The following is a 13,997-nucleotide window of genomic DNA, read 5'->3' on the forward strand; positions in this document are numbered from 1 at the left end:
AGTAGAAAATGTAATATTGATATAATTTGGGTGGTTGGTGGGGAGAATTCCCTCAACCTCAAGAATCTATTGATTATATTATTTTCATCATTGTGACTCTACATCTAAAAGCATCATTCATTCACCCATTCATTCTTTCATTCAACACATTATTACTGAGTAGACTAAGGACAAGTCACTGTGGTCAACTCTACTGGGAAATGAAGAATAAATTAGGCCCACTATTTACTCTCAAAATGCTTTGGAATGTAAAAATGATGAGGGCATTTGGATAAGTTACCCCCTGTCCTTTTCTCTGTAGCCCTTTGAAGCAGGTTTATTATTCCAAGTAAGTGTAACAGGCAAGGCTCTGTAAGTCTATGGCAGTAAGATCTGTGTTTCACCTGTTTGATTTTGAGCTCAGAAGAGAAAGCGGTAGTTGCACTACTGGGATAATCAAGCTTCTCAAAGAGGATACATTTGACTTTGGAGTGTAAGGGTCATGAGCATTTCAATGAATGAAATGACAGAGTGGGCATCCAAAACCAAGGGAATGGCAAGATCAAAGACTCAAAGAATAAAAAGACAGCCAGACTCCAGAAATAATGAGTATTCTGGACGGTTTATATAGGGAGCAGTAAATAAAAGGAATAAAAAGATATAGATCAAACTTAAGAGGGCTTTGTGTAACATGCTGAGGAATTTGTACAGAAATCTCATAGGGAGTGGGAAACATTTCAGGTCTCCAAAGAGAGTGCTGATATCATTCTCTAGGAAAGTTGATCTGGGGTGTGGTATTTTTTTGATGAGGTAGAAAGTGTCAATTTGTTGCTTTCTGGAAAATAAAGTTTTTCAGTGGCTATTGTGAGAATTGATGAGGTAAACCACAAGAAAGATTTCTAGGAAATAGACAGGAATAACTAATTACTAAATATGCAGTAGATGGAATCTGCATGATTTGCATATTCAAAAAAAAATAAAAGGCACGTGGGAATTGAAAACCAAAGTCGGAGTGATACCAGATGGCGTGGCAGAAATGTGGGGGTCAAGGCAGCAGGGACATCTGGAGTCTGTGTTGTTAGAAAGAGCACGGAAGTGGCTGACCACCTCTGTCTGGAACCATCCTCTCTGCTTCATCTTTTGCAATCCTTTTCTTTCTCTTTCTTTAAATCTACAGACATACTGGACAGTTTGCACAGAAGCAGAATTCTTTCTCCTGACCCAGAATTTTTGAGTCAGTCTTACATGAACTTGAATCCGAGCTCTGTCAGTTAGTCACTAGCTATGTTATCTTGGGCAAGTTACTTGAGTGCCCTTGATCCTCAGTCATATGGAGGTAACATAAATAAACTACCTCAGAGAATTATGAGACTGAAATGAGTAAAATCATACCAAAAAAAAAAAACTTAAGAAAAGTCTGCTGCGTTCTAAGTACCCAATTGTTTGTTATTATTATTCGCAAATAAACTAAGCTTTGATCTTTTCCTCACCCTTCCCTTTTTGCTATCAAAATGTTGAAGATAAGTCTTCTGTTATTCCTCCAGGTTTTGCCTCTTAGAAACACCTCAGAATGCAACTCTATCCAAGATTGCTGGAACTATTGTTTGGAAGGTAACCTTCAAAGTAACCAGAGGAAGCTTCCTATGCTTCTTCCTCAAATTCTTTGATCTCCATCTTTCTCTTTTGATCACTCTCCATATAAAAATTCCTCTCTCTGTGACATCCTGTCTAGATTCTACTCTTATTTCCCCTGCTGCCTTTTATCTAATTTCTTTCTGGCTTCTCTTCCAGGTCAATAAATGTAGGTGTTTCCCAAACTCTGCCCTTGGATCCTACTCTTGCTTCATGATCACATCTTTTCCCAAGGCTTAAGCAACCCTTTCCAGGTATTTCCAAACTCTGCATCCCTAGTCTTTATCACCATCCTAAGCTCCAGTGCCACATTTCAACACCCCTTTCTAGACATCCTGTGTCACTATAAACTCAAGTTCAAATCCCAACTTGATTTGTACCTAAATACAAGTTTTCAACCTTCTCATTTCCATTAGTGACACTATTCTTGAACTAGGCAGCCAGAGGGAAAAAACCCTCAAGATAATCTTGGAAATTCCATCACCTTTCTCCCATCTTTGAGGTAGTTGCCAAATCATATGAGTTGTGTCTCTTCAGTGTCTCTCACAGCCATTTCTAAGAGCTACCCCTCTAGTTCAGGTCTTGATGATGTCTTACCTAGATTACTGCTTGATAAATGCCAAAGTTATCTCTCTGCCTCCATTCTTTCACACTTCCAAATTTTCCTCACCATGTTGCCACATTAATGTCCCAAATACGGCTCTGAAAAAGATCCTGACTTTTTCAGCACTGTTGACTTCCCTAGGCTAAAACTATACTTCATTAATAACTCTATCATTAATAATATATGCTCACATATTAACTATTCATATATTTTATCTTGCCTTTTCACTAAAATTGATCTCATTAAAGTTAAAATCATAGAGCTGCCACCACTCATACTAGGAGAAATGCCTTAAACATAGTGGCTCATGATAAGTGCTTACTAAATTAAAAAGCCTTAAACATTCCACATTTCTTATCAAGAAAAATAAAAATTCCTTAGCTTTAATACATTCTGCAATTCAACCCCAATCTAGCCTTCCTACGTCTCCAGTTTATTTCCTTTATTTTGTACCATGGTGCAAGGGACTGAATTGTGTCCCCCTTCCCCCCAAATTTGTGTCTTGAAGCCCTAACTACCAATGCAATAGTATTTGGATATGAAACCTTTGGGAGGAAATTCAGGTTAGATGAAGACCTTAAGGCTGGAATTAGTGATGGAATTAGTGACTTTATAAAAAGAGGAAGAGAGAGAGCCCTCACTCTCTGCCATGTGAAGGCATAGCAAGAAGGCAGTCCTTGGAAAGCTGGGAGGAAGGCCCTGACTGGATCTGTTGGCACATTGATCTTGGACTCCCCAGCCTCCAGAGCTGGGAGAAAATAAACTTCTGTTGTAAGACATCTCTTCTGTGGTAATTTGTTATGGCAGCCTGAGCAGATTAAGAGACATGGATTCCAGCAAAACTAAACTACGTTTGTCCTGCATATCCCTTGCCTTTCCTTTCAATACTTTCTTAGTTTGGAATATATTTTTCCTTCTCATTCTGTCCTACCTAACTCAAAAGCTACCTTACCAGTTGATCTTTCCTTCATTAATTTCTTTATCCTCTGGAATTTCTCACAACTTATCCCTCTCTTTTCATACTCAACATACCCTACATGTATGATAGTTACTTGTGTACTTATCCTGTCTACTTGGCTGTGAACTTACTAAACACACGGACAGTGTCAGATTCATCTCAGATCCCATAGTACTGAGCACAGAACCTGGACAATTGAAGGAATGTAATTCATATCATGATGTTCTAGCTGAATAGAGATCCAAGTACAATCAGAGGTTTTTAACAGGCAAGATGAAGCACTTGAAAGTCTGGAATCTGTACTGTTATGAAGGGAGAGTGGAGAGGTAACAGGATAAAAGCTCTGAAAGGAATAAAGTAAAGCAGTGAAGTTGAAAAGGAATGTCCTTGGGATGTAACAGACAAATGGAATTTCTCTGTGAAAGTCCTAAAAGAAGCTGGAGCCAGATCCTGGAAAGATACACACAGCAGAAGAGAGTTTTAGAAATGAAGAATGATAAGGCTATTAATAGTCCTTATAGGTCTCAAATGGAGTTTTGGGGTGATAGCTGTATTTCAGTGGTTTGAAAGAACAACAAGGAGCAAGAAGCAGATTAACCTATGTTCTAGTTCTGATAGAGGAAATGGGAGAAGAACTCTATGGTATAAGTTATAAGACAGTGTTCCCTACAAAGCAACCAGGTAAGGAATATAAAGCTCATATTTTGGTAGTCATTATGCAAAGAAGAATAGAAAAGACAAGTAAGGACTGGACATGACAGAGGTGGATACACAGAGAAAGGGAAAAGGGACAAGACTGAATTAGATGGGGGTCTGAAAGAAAGAGAGGCCATAGGTCTATCCATGTGTTGTGTCAAGCAGAAGTTGTGAATCAAACGAAAGAAGAGATTGGCAGAGGTTATAGGAACTCTTACACTTGGAGTGTAGATCTGAGTAAGTGCTATCCTGCAAGTTGACGAGAAGAAAGCAAGAACATCAGGCATGCTGCACATTGAGGAGAGGCCAGCCTTCCAATGTCAGGCAGTGTTCTGGGTGGTAATGGGGACTTTCTCAGCCTTGCCCATCCCTTCCTACTCATAGTGCTGCTAAATCTACATCTCTGCTCTCCTAGCACCGCTCACAGTCTTCCAACTATCTTCTGGATTTGTCCACTTGGATGTTCTGCCAACACTCCAGACTCAGGTCACCCCAAATCAGACTCCTCCATTTCTGTCTCTAATCCAATCATGTGCTTGTCCTTTTTTTTTTTCCCCCATTAATGCCACTATTCTCCTAATTGCATGACTTCAAAAACATGTTGTTCTATAATGTGGTAGGCTGAAAAATGGCCACCTGTTGACTTCAGCCAAGTTATACTGATTGCTGGTCTCTGAAACTCTCAGAGAATAAACTTCTGTTTTAGGACACCAAGTTTGTAATAGTCTGTTATAGTAACCATAGGAAACTAATACACATGATCTCCATCCTCACATAAAAGTACTGAGTTCTTCCTACTGCCTAGCCATGGAAAGCAGTGATTATGCTGGCTCCATCACTTATCAGCCTTGGGACTTGAGCAAATGACTTAAACTTTCAGAACCTCATTTTCCCCACCAGTAATAAAATAAGATTTAGGAGAATATTTTGAGAACTGAGATAATCCACATAATGCATTGATGATCAATAAATATGAGATATTTTATCATCATTGTCTACAAAAGGGTCTTTGTCCTTTTAGTCACACATTCTTCTAATCCATTCTTCCTAACACTCCATATTTTTCACCCCAGAATAGTTTCGTGACCTGGAAATACCCTCCTGAGGGGATTAATAGTCTACCAGTGTCAGTGAGGAAATCCCAAACTCCTCAGCATGGCAGTTGAGTCTCTCCAGAGTGAACGTGGTTGGGGGTCCCACCCAATCCCCTTTATGAGACTGTGTGCCCTTCCTCAGCTACTGAGTGCTGCCTGCTGACTGGTGAGTGCTACCCTTTCTCTGAAGAATTACTCTCAGATTAATGTGATCCCCAAAAGTGAGCTCCCTGCTCCTCCAGGCAGCCCACAATCAAAGGAGTACAGGGAGACAGAAGCTGCTGCCATTTGCTTCCAAGTGGCCCAAGAATAGGCCAGAAACTTGAACATTAATTTGAATCTGTTTACCTGTGGGAGAAACACTGGCCACTGTCATTATCCCTCCTCTTCTTTGCAGTGCACCCAACACATGGGTATCCAGCTGGGTGGGAGGTATACAAAAGAAGTAAAGTCCCTCAGAATCCAGCTTATTAAAGACTCCCCTGTTGAGGCATAAACATATCTCAGTTATCAAAATAAAAGGTACTTTGTTTCCCATTTGTCAAGATTAACTGACATCTAATATAGGCAATAGTTATAGCTGAGGAAAAATAGCTAATGAGCCTAAAACATCCACATTCAATTTCCACTGTGATGTACCTTGTTCAGAAGATAAATGGAAATACATTTTTGGCTAAATGCCCAGTCCAAGATTTTTGTAAAACAGAATGAAGTGTTTAAACAAGTTCTGAAGGAGCATAAAATTTTATTTAAGGTGGAAAGCCCCATATTCCATTTCTTGTCAATCATCTTTCAAGAAAGTATCCTTATGTTGTAAGTTTTATAAAATTTAAAGTGCTATCAACAACCTGAAAATCAAGGGAATAGAAGGAGCAGACAAAAGATGGGGAAGGGGCAGGAGCAGGATAATCTTTCTATCATGTTGATTTTGTTTTGTTTTGAAATTTTAGTCACCCATTTTAAAGGAGGTGCCTATTTAATATGCTTGAAATTTTTTTTTTCAAAGACCTGCTTTAATACTTCTACATTAAAACTAGTGATAAATCCTTTAAGGATAGAACTGAAAAAGATGGAAAAACTTCAAACATCATCCTAAGCAAACCAATCAACCCCCACGCACCATTTTATAATGTCCTTTATGTTCTATCCTTAAAGTAAGTTAAAAGAAGCATACTCTGTTTCCTAAGACCCTATTAATCCATGCTATATTTCAAAGTCTCTGCTTATGTCTTCTGTAGGAATGTCTTTCCCCTGTCATCACAAGCAAGGGTCTATCCATCCTTTGCAGCTGGTTCACCTGTCACCTCCTTTATTGAGACTTTCCTGCTCCTCCTTCTGTGCCCCCATAGCCCTTGGCCATCCCACCTGTGCTGACAACTGCCATGTACTCCCAGCACTTTTGCTTTGTGAGACTCTTTTTCTCCATATGAAAATATTATATTTTATAACTGCATTGTTGTAAAGAAAACATAATCTGAGCTGGATTCATTACCCATTTATCCATCACGATGATGATATTCATTTTCCAGTTCAGATTTTTAAAAATTAAACATTTTCCTGAGCCCCTAGATGCATTATAGACAATGCCTCCTATTAGTCATGTGTCAGTTGGCCCCATATCTTCCACTAAGACTCATGTAATAATTATTGTATTTACTATCTTCCCTCCCACAGAACAAGCTTTCATTCAAAAGCTTGAGAACCTCTTCATGGGAGGCTCTCTGAGAAAACACACAGTCTTTACAGTCTCAGAGAAAGAATAGTGGAGAATCTACTTACTCCTGTGTTTGCTGGGGCAGGGTAGCCACCCACTTTTGATATGACTAACTATGATTCCTACTTTTTTCCAGTGATAAAGCCACCTTATTATTGTTAGACCTAAATGTTCCTATTTTTAATGAAGTATTAAGGGAACAAATTTAGAAAAAACTAGTAATTGAGAACCCTGGAGACTTGTTTCCATTTTCAAAGTTTCCTTTGTTGATTGGTACTTTGTTTTTTAGAAAAGAGGCAAGGGTGTGTGTGTGCACACATGTGTGCATGTGTGTGCACATGCATGCACATGTTCACAAAAAAGTCTAAAAGGAATCTGGAAAATAAGGCTTTTCTGTACTTCAATCTAGTACCTTAGATTAACCAACATGAAACTAGACTGCCACCTACAACATGTAAACCCATGTCCATAATTGCTTACAAAGCCTATAGTGTTGTGCATATTAGTGAAATCTATATTTCCGGTGTTCAAGTCATCACCCTGCTTTGCTCCTAAAAATCCTAAGGCTGAGAGACTTGAAAACAAAAATTGCAAAACTTATGCTGTTGTCAATGTTCTTGACCTTCAAAGGCTTTGATGCCAGCGGTTTTCTAGACAAAGTTGCTGTCTAAGTGTTCTCATGGTCAAAGTTGCAACCAGCATAAATCACTCAGTCTCCTGTTCTTGAAAGAGCAGGCACATACACTGATTGCTTTTAAGATATGTTTTTTTTTCCAGCCATGGCAGATGTCTGGCAGAAAGCACTTAACTCTGACTGCCCTGTTACAGGGCTCAACAAATAAAACCCTCCCGGTACACAACAGCTCCTGAAACTTCCCATAGTTTTGAAAGAAGTGATTTTTGCGGCATGTCAAATAGTCTCTTCCAAACAATGTCCCTCTATTTCTTAATGGTATTTTCCCCAAATATTTGGAGAAGTAGTGTTGTAGGGGGATAGGCCATTAGGAATGCTGTTTGTTAGGGAGAGCTGCTGAATATATTGCTGTTACTTGTTACTTTTAGTTACTTTATTTCCTCTCATGGGAACTATTGTCATTTTCTCACACTTATATACTGTCTGCACAAAAGCATCTTTAGAAACTTCATTGTTGTTTTTTTAATTGCTCTGTAACAATTGAGCTAAATAAAAACAATATCCTTGCCAAACAAAGGCATTTCCAAAATCTGGTCCCTCTGGGTCCACTCCCACAGATGGCTGCCTGGACCTGAGCCCCTCCCCTCCAGTATAAAGAGAATATGTCTATCCCCTTTGCTGGTCGCCTTGTCCAAACACCAAAGGTTAATTACACTGCACTTTGATCTGGAGTGTAAAATCAAACACAACTAAAACCAAAACTCTCACACACAAAAACACCAAATTTCTGATGTGACTGATACTTTCATTGAGAGAACAAAATAAATGTAAAATATAGCTAAATCACAAACTTCAGGGAATAATAAAATTTTCTTGTAAATAATCCAGTTAAGGTAACAGCTGGTTTGCCCTGTGTTTAAAGTATCAGATTCCTTCAGAGGGACTTTCCCAAATTCAGATAGAACTCACACTGAACAGTGGTAATTCCTTCGGCATGTGGCATGTTCAGTGACCCAGGTTGCTGTGCAGGCTCCTTTCCAAGGGCAGCTCTCAGTTCTTCTCCTCCAGAGAGTGACAAAGTGCTTTCTTGCCTACTCATCGGCCCAGTGATTGCAAGCCCAGCATGAGTCAGCAATACCGGCTGTTAAAAAAAGAAACTGACATGATCCTGGGGTCTGAAGTATGAAGAGGTAGGAAGGGAAGAACAACATAATCCCCAGTGCACCCTGCCTGGTTCACACAGCCTGGATGACTCACCCAGTGCTGGGTCCCAACTAAGTCCCAGGTAGGGTTGCCAGATAAAACACGGAACACCCAGTTACATTTGAATTTCAGATGAACAACAAGCAGTAATCAGTGGGATGTTCAGACATCTACTTTTCTAATGGCCCTTCTCTGAAGACTCCCTGAATTCCTCACCTCTAGGTCCAAGGATCAATGATTATAGGAACAACCGGCATTTATAAAGAGCTTTCCGCATTTCCTTTTTTCACACTCATTAGCTTACTTTTTACTTATCTTTTCTACATGCCTGAAGCTTGATATTATGGCCCATTGATTGATAATACTAAAGGTTCACCTGAGTTAAGTCATTTACTAGTTACCCATTCTCATAAATATTGGGATTAGGATAGAAAGCTCTGATAGCAACTTCACTCCTTCCCCAATGCACTTTGTGTCTGTATTTTTAATAATAGAGTTTATGAAATTCTCCCAGATACTCCACTTATTTACCTTGGTTTACCTAGATTTTGAATCTTGTGAGGATAGAGACTGTTTCATATGGAATTTTACTATCCTCACGGTGCCCTAATGTTCAACAAAATGTCTATTGACTTTAATTGGATCACCAACACCTATGTTTTTTCAGGTTAGGAAAAGTTTTCTTCAGTACATTTTGTTCACCACATTTCTACGAGATAGATGACAATTGTAATTATATTCTACATATTTGCTAACGAGAACACAGTGAATTATTGCAGATAGTGGGGGTGGAGTCCAGAGCGCTTTTTCCCCAGTCCATCATCCTGTAATACTGTATGTGGTTTTATTAGCATTTCCTAGCAGGAGACCTCAGGGATCTCCTTCCTCTAGAGGTAATTAGTATGTGTTGATGAGAGAAGATATCTGTGATGGACCAAAGATTGTCTCAAAGGTGCTTTCAGAGCGTAAACAATAATCTAACCTCTCAGCCCTGGCTTGCTGAAACTGGTGATGTGTTTAGTTACTAGGTCTCTTAAAAGGCACATGAAAAAGATGCAACAAACATGACATAAATTTATCTTTAATGTCTTTTCTGTTACTGAATCTTGGTGTCCAACAGTTACACCCCAAATCTCCACTGGCATGTGCCATGCTGAGATAGTCAAAGTTGGCAGAAATTAAAAGATGTTTCCTGTATTACAGACAATGGAAGAGCCGGCTCTCTTTGGCAGGAGATACATATTTTACTTAAAAAGTGACAGCATACTAGCTCAAAATGGTGGTAAAAGGAAGTGGGTTTTAACCAGTTGGAAATGTATACTGGGCAAGCTCTATTACTGGCCCGAGTTCTATCTGTTCTCTTTATTCTGTGGTAGCTCCATGCTCTCAATTCAACAAGACTGGGATTTCCTGCTTCATTGAGCGACAATGCCAAATTCTGGCAGGATGCCTTTCTTTTTGCTGTCATCTTGTAACCACAGGTCCAGAGAGAGAGGAGCTCTTTTGAAATTGTTGCAGATTTTATATTACGTTCTTTTGACAAAAGCTCAATTTACTAAGCAATGCAGCAGAATGATTAAATAAATGCATGGATTTTAGAGACTGGATGAACTAGTTTCATATCCTCCACCCCATGAGACTTTCGGCAAGTAACTTAACTCCTCAAATATTCAATTTTCTTTTCTGTAAAATAGACGTAATGAGCTTGATTCATAGGATTTGGGTGAAGATTCAATAAAATACCATTAATTCAAATCATGTATCATAATGCCTAATATACAGAATATCCTTAATATCCTTACATATAACTATTATTTTTAAATATTTAAAGCAATAAAACATACTCCTAAAGTATTGGTCTCAGTTTAGCATTTATGAGAGAGCTATATATCAATTTCTGAAGTTAGGACCCAGGCATTAGTCATTTCTACAAGCTCTAGGTGATTCTACTTTGAGAAGAGAGTTGAGAACTACAGCTCTAACACAGGAATGATGTTAAAAATACTTCGGTGCAGAGTTCCCATTGTGGCTCAGTAGGTTAAGAATCTAACTAGTATCTATGAGGATGCAGTGTTGATCTTCTGGCCTTGCTCAGTAGGTTAAAGGATGTGGTGTTGCCTCAAGTTGTGATGTAGGTTGCAGACACTGCTGGGATCTGGCTCCAATTTGACCCTTAGCCTGGGAACTTCCATATGCCACAGGTGCAGTGCTAAAAAAACAAAACAAAACAAAAAATCTTAGGTGCCTAACGGGCACCCCCAATTAGAAAGAAAAGTTGATTAATCAGAAAGAATCCTGGAAGTAAACAACTAGTATAGCCAGGCAGTAGGCCAAGCAAATATCAGCCAACACTCTGGAATGAAAATACACTCCTCAGTCAGATAAGTTTGGAAGATGCTTCTTATTAAATATTGTGTAAGATGATAAAAGTCTCTGTTAAAATAATAGAAAAAAATAAATCAAATAAAAGGCTCTGAAAGGTCATGAAACTAAAAACAAACACCAGTTTACAAATATTCCAAACTAATGGGTGCATGGAATGCTTTTGTTAACATCAAGTAGCACATTTAATGGAAATGCTGAGAGAAAGGGAAGCATCCCAATTTTAAATGGTTTTGATTATAAACTGTGCTTGGATTTTGATTCTATTGACTTATTTATTACTCTTTATACCCTCGGCACATCTGAGTTTTATTGAAAACTGTAAAGTCTTAGGTAGAATTCTAAGACTATCCCTACAAGCCCCACCTCTTGTACATGTGTCTAATTCTCTTGAGTGTGGGCAGAACCTATGACTATAATGAGGCATCATCTCCATGATTACTAAGTTGTAGGACAAAAGAGAAAGTATTCAAGGTGGACCTGACCTAATCAGTTGAACTATTTTTTTTGAAAAATAGGTTTTTTCCCTGGCTGGTTGCAGAGGAAGAAGTCAAGGGGATGTGCTTCTAGTGGCTTGGGATGCTACAATTCCAAGTTATTAACTGCCTCTAGATTGAAAGGATTTGTTCCTGGGAACTGAGAGCAATTCCTAGGCAACAACCAGCAAGAAAATAGGGACCTTAGTCCTACAACACAAAAAACTGAGTTCTTCCAATAATTTGGATGAACTTGGAAGAGAACTACAAGCCTAAAATATAATACAGTCCTGGTTGGCAATATCTTTTCTGTTCCATCCGAAAGTATATCCATGGACTAGATGCAGGACCAAGGACACTGGTTTGCAATATCTATCCAACTCTTTCCCTTTAGGGAAAGGGGATGTAATTAGGCTTGAAATGAATGGGAAAACATGGTATCATTAGATCTTGTGAAGATAAAGAAGCATTCTGAAAGAAAAAACAGCCTGTGAAGCTCCATAAAATTAACTGTAAATGCATGATTAATCTTTATATTTGAGAGCCAAAAGTAACATTGTAAGCAAAATATTAAAGGAGAAAGAGCAAAATGAGAGAACAAGGAGATATAGCTTGTTTGAGGAAAGCATTGGAAAGAAAAGAATTTTGATGTTCTCTTTCCAGTTTTGCTACTAAATAGTCATATAACACAGCTGCTCAGTGACTCAGCTAATGCACCTTTTCAGTCTTTCAGTTATAATTTATTGAGCTTATTTTGTGCATCAGCAGTTCTGCAGTTACAGATGCAGTGACCAGCAAGGTATGCACAGTCCCTGCCTTCAAAGAGTTTACATTACAATGTTGTGACAGTGTTCTAGCCGATCCATATACAGTGTCATTTCAGAAATTAATCAGTGTCATTCCAGAACGTGTTCAGAAAAACAAGTTCTAATGAAGAGATAGAATGGGTTGGGGGATGGGAGTCAGGGACGGTGTCCTTAATGACAGCATCCACCTGCAGAGCTGAGACATGCATTTAGACTGGCTGATGGACAGGATGTCAGGCTGAGGGGGAAAAACGAGAGTCATGAATAGCTTCAGGATTTTGGGCCTGAACAACTGAGTATGTGCTCCTAATATTTATTGGATTGGAAACACTGTAGAAGGAGCAGGTTTGGGGAATGTAAGTGTTCATTCTGGGACAGCTGAAGTGCACCTTGCCTGTGATCAAAGAGGAGATGTGGAGGAGGCTGATGCATTTGAGGTTGGAGCTCTGTCTCTGAGCCCCTTCCAATTCCAATATTCTACGATTCTACAAACTAGCATTCAAAGCAAATGAAAGAAATTGTAAACTAAAGAATAACAGGATAGGAAAGAAAATTAAATCAATGTTCAGTGGAGATGAACAAAAATATTCATTTAGGAAAGAGATAAAGGTAATTGGCCAAGATGGGGGAGAAACTAATTAAAATGGAGTAAGATCAGAATGGTCCCTGTCTGAACATTTTGTTTCCATGAAAGCTAAAACAAATTTTCCAAAGTAACTGCTTGGTAGCAACTTTCTTATTATCAAATGATATCAAAGATAATGACTTCTTATTCATGAATGGCTTTTCAAAGTTCTTTAACTTATACAGTGTTTATTGAATGAACTATTTTCAAGGCAGCTCTATATCCCAGGGGTTAAGCAGTTCAACAAATACCTGCCTATTAAATGTTTTCTACAGTTTTCAACACTTTCACGGAAATGACAACCTGAATTTATCTGTGAATATGACATCTTCCCCTTAGTAACCACAAGGCAGCTTGGGTACATTAATAATTTGTAAAACGTCACTATTTTTTATTTGAAAAATGCATTAGGAATTTGACAAAATAAAAAGTAATGACAATATCCGTTTAAAATTTCTAATGAAGTCGACTTTAGTATATCAGTGACCAAGAAATTGACAGGTATGGGTAATGTGAAAGTTGCCCCCACCCAAGTGACTAGACTTATATGTCTGTCGTCTATAGTTACCATGGCTACAGGCCCATCTGAATCGCATTAGTCACACATAGCGCCAAGAAAGAACAAAAGGAAATGGAAGAATAAATGGCATCAGAATGTCACAGAAAGGGAAAAGGATGGCAGTTTATTTTTTAAAGGAACACAATTTCTCCTATCAGGGACTCTCTGCTTTAGGGTCCATATCCTTCAGTAGGAAATGTTTCTAGTTGAGTCTGAAAATTTTGTATAGAATTGATGAGAGAATTATATGTTAAAAAAATCAATAATTGGTGGCTACGTGATATTTAGGGCATTCAGAACATCCTGAGATATTCACAGAAATATAAACTTAGAGTGTCCAAAGGGGGAAAAATAGTTATGTCCCAATTTTTTTTTGTAATTCATATTATTTTATTGCATCAGTTATTAATACAGTTGGGCTGCTGGCTTTTATTAGAAATATGCAATAAATGGCTCTATTTTAAGCATCAAGATAGGTTCTTCTACCTACTTACAAGTAAATACTTTGGTAAAAAATAAAAATGAATAAAGGCTGAGGGTGCTTCCTAAGCAAAACTTGGCATCTTCTGATAATGCAGACACAGAAATATAAGAATCAAATGATCCCCAAATTGAGGCCAAGATTCTCTTAGAGA

General features: G+C 38.4%; 1 long non-coding RNA gene across 1 annotated transcript in view; it reads right to left on the bottom strand.

Annotated features, from left to right (window-relative positions):
- Positions 1-13,997, bottom strand: part of LOC106506502 — a 79,031-nt gene that overhangs the window by 46,509 nt on the left and 18,525 nt on the right. Inside the window, exons 2-3 of the long non-coding RNA XR_002339610.1 lie at positions 8,281-8,452; positions 5,312-5,445 (exon numbers count right to left, since the gene is read on the bottom strand). This is a non-coding gene — a long non-coding RNA (uncharacterized LOC106506502). The remainder of the gene's footprint in view (positions 1-5,311; positions 5,446-8,280; positions 8,453-13,997) is intronic.

This window comes from Sus scrofa, chromosome 16 (genome assembly GCF_000003025.6).
Source record: "Sus scrofa isolate TJ Tabasco breed Duroc chromosome 16, Sscrofa11.1, whole genome shotgun sequence".
NCBI classification, from domain to species: Eukaryota; Metazoa; Chordata; class Mammalia; order Artiodactyla; family Suidae; genus Sus; species Sus scrofa.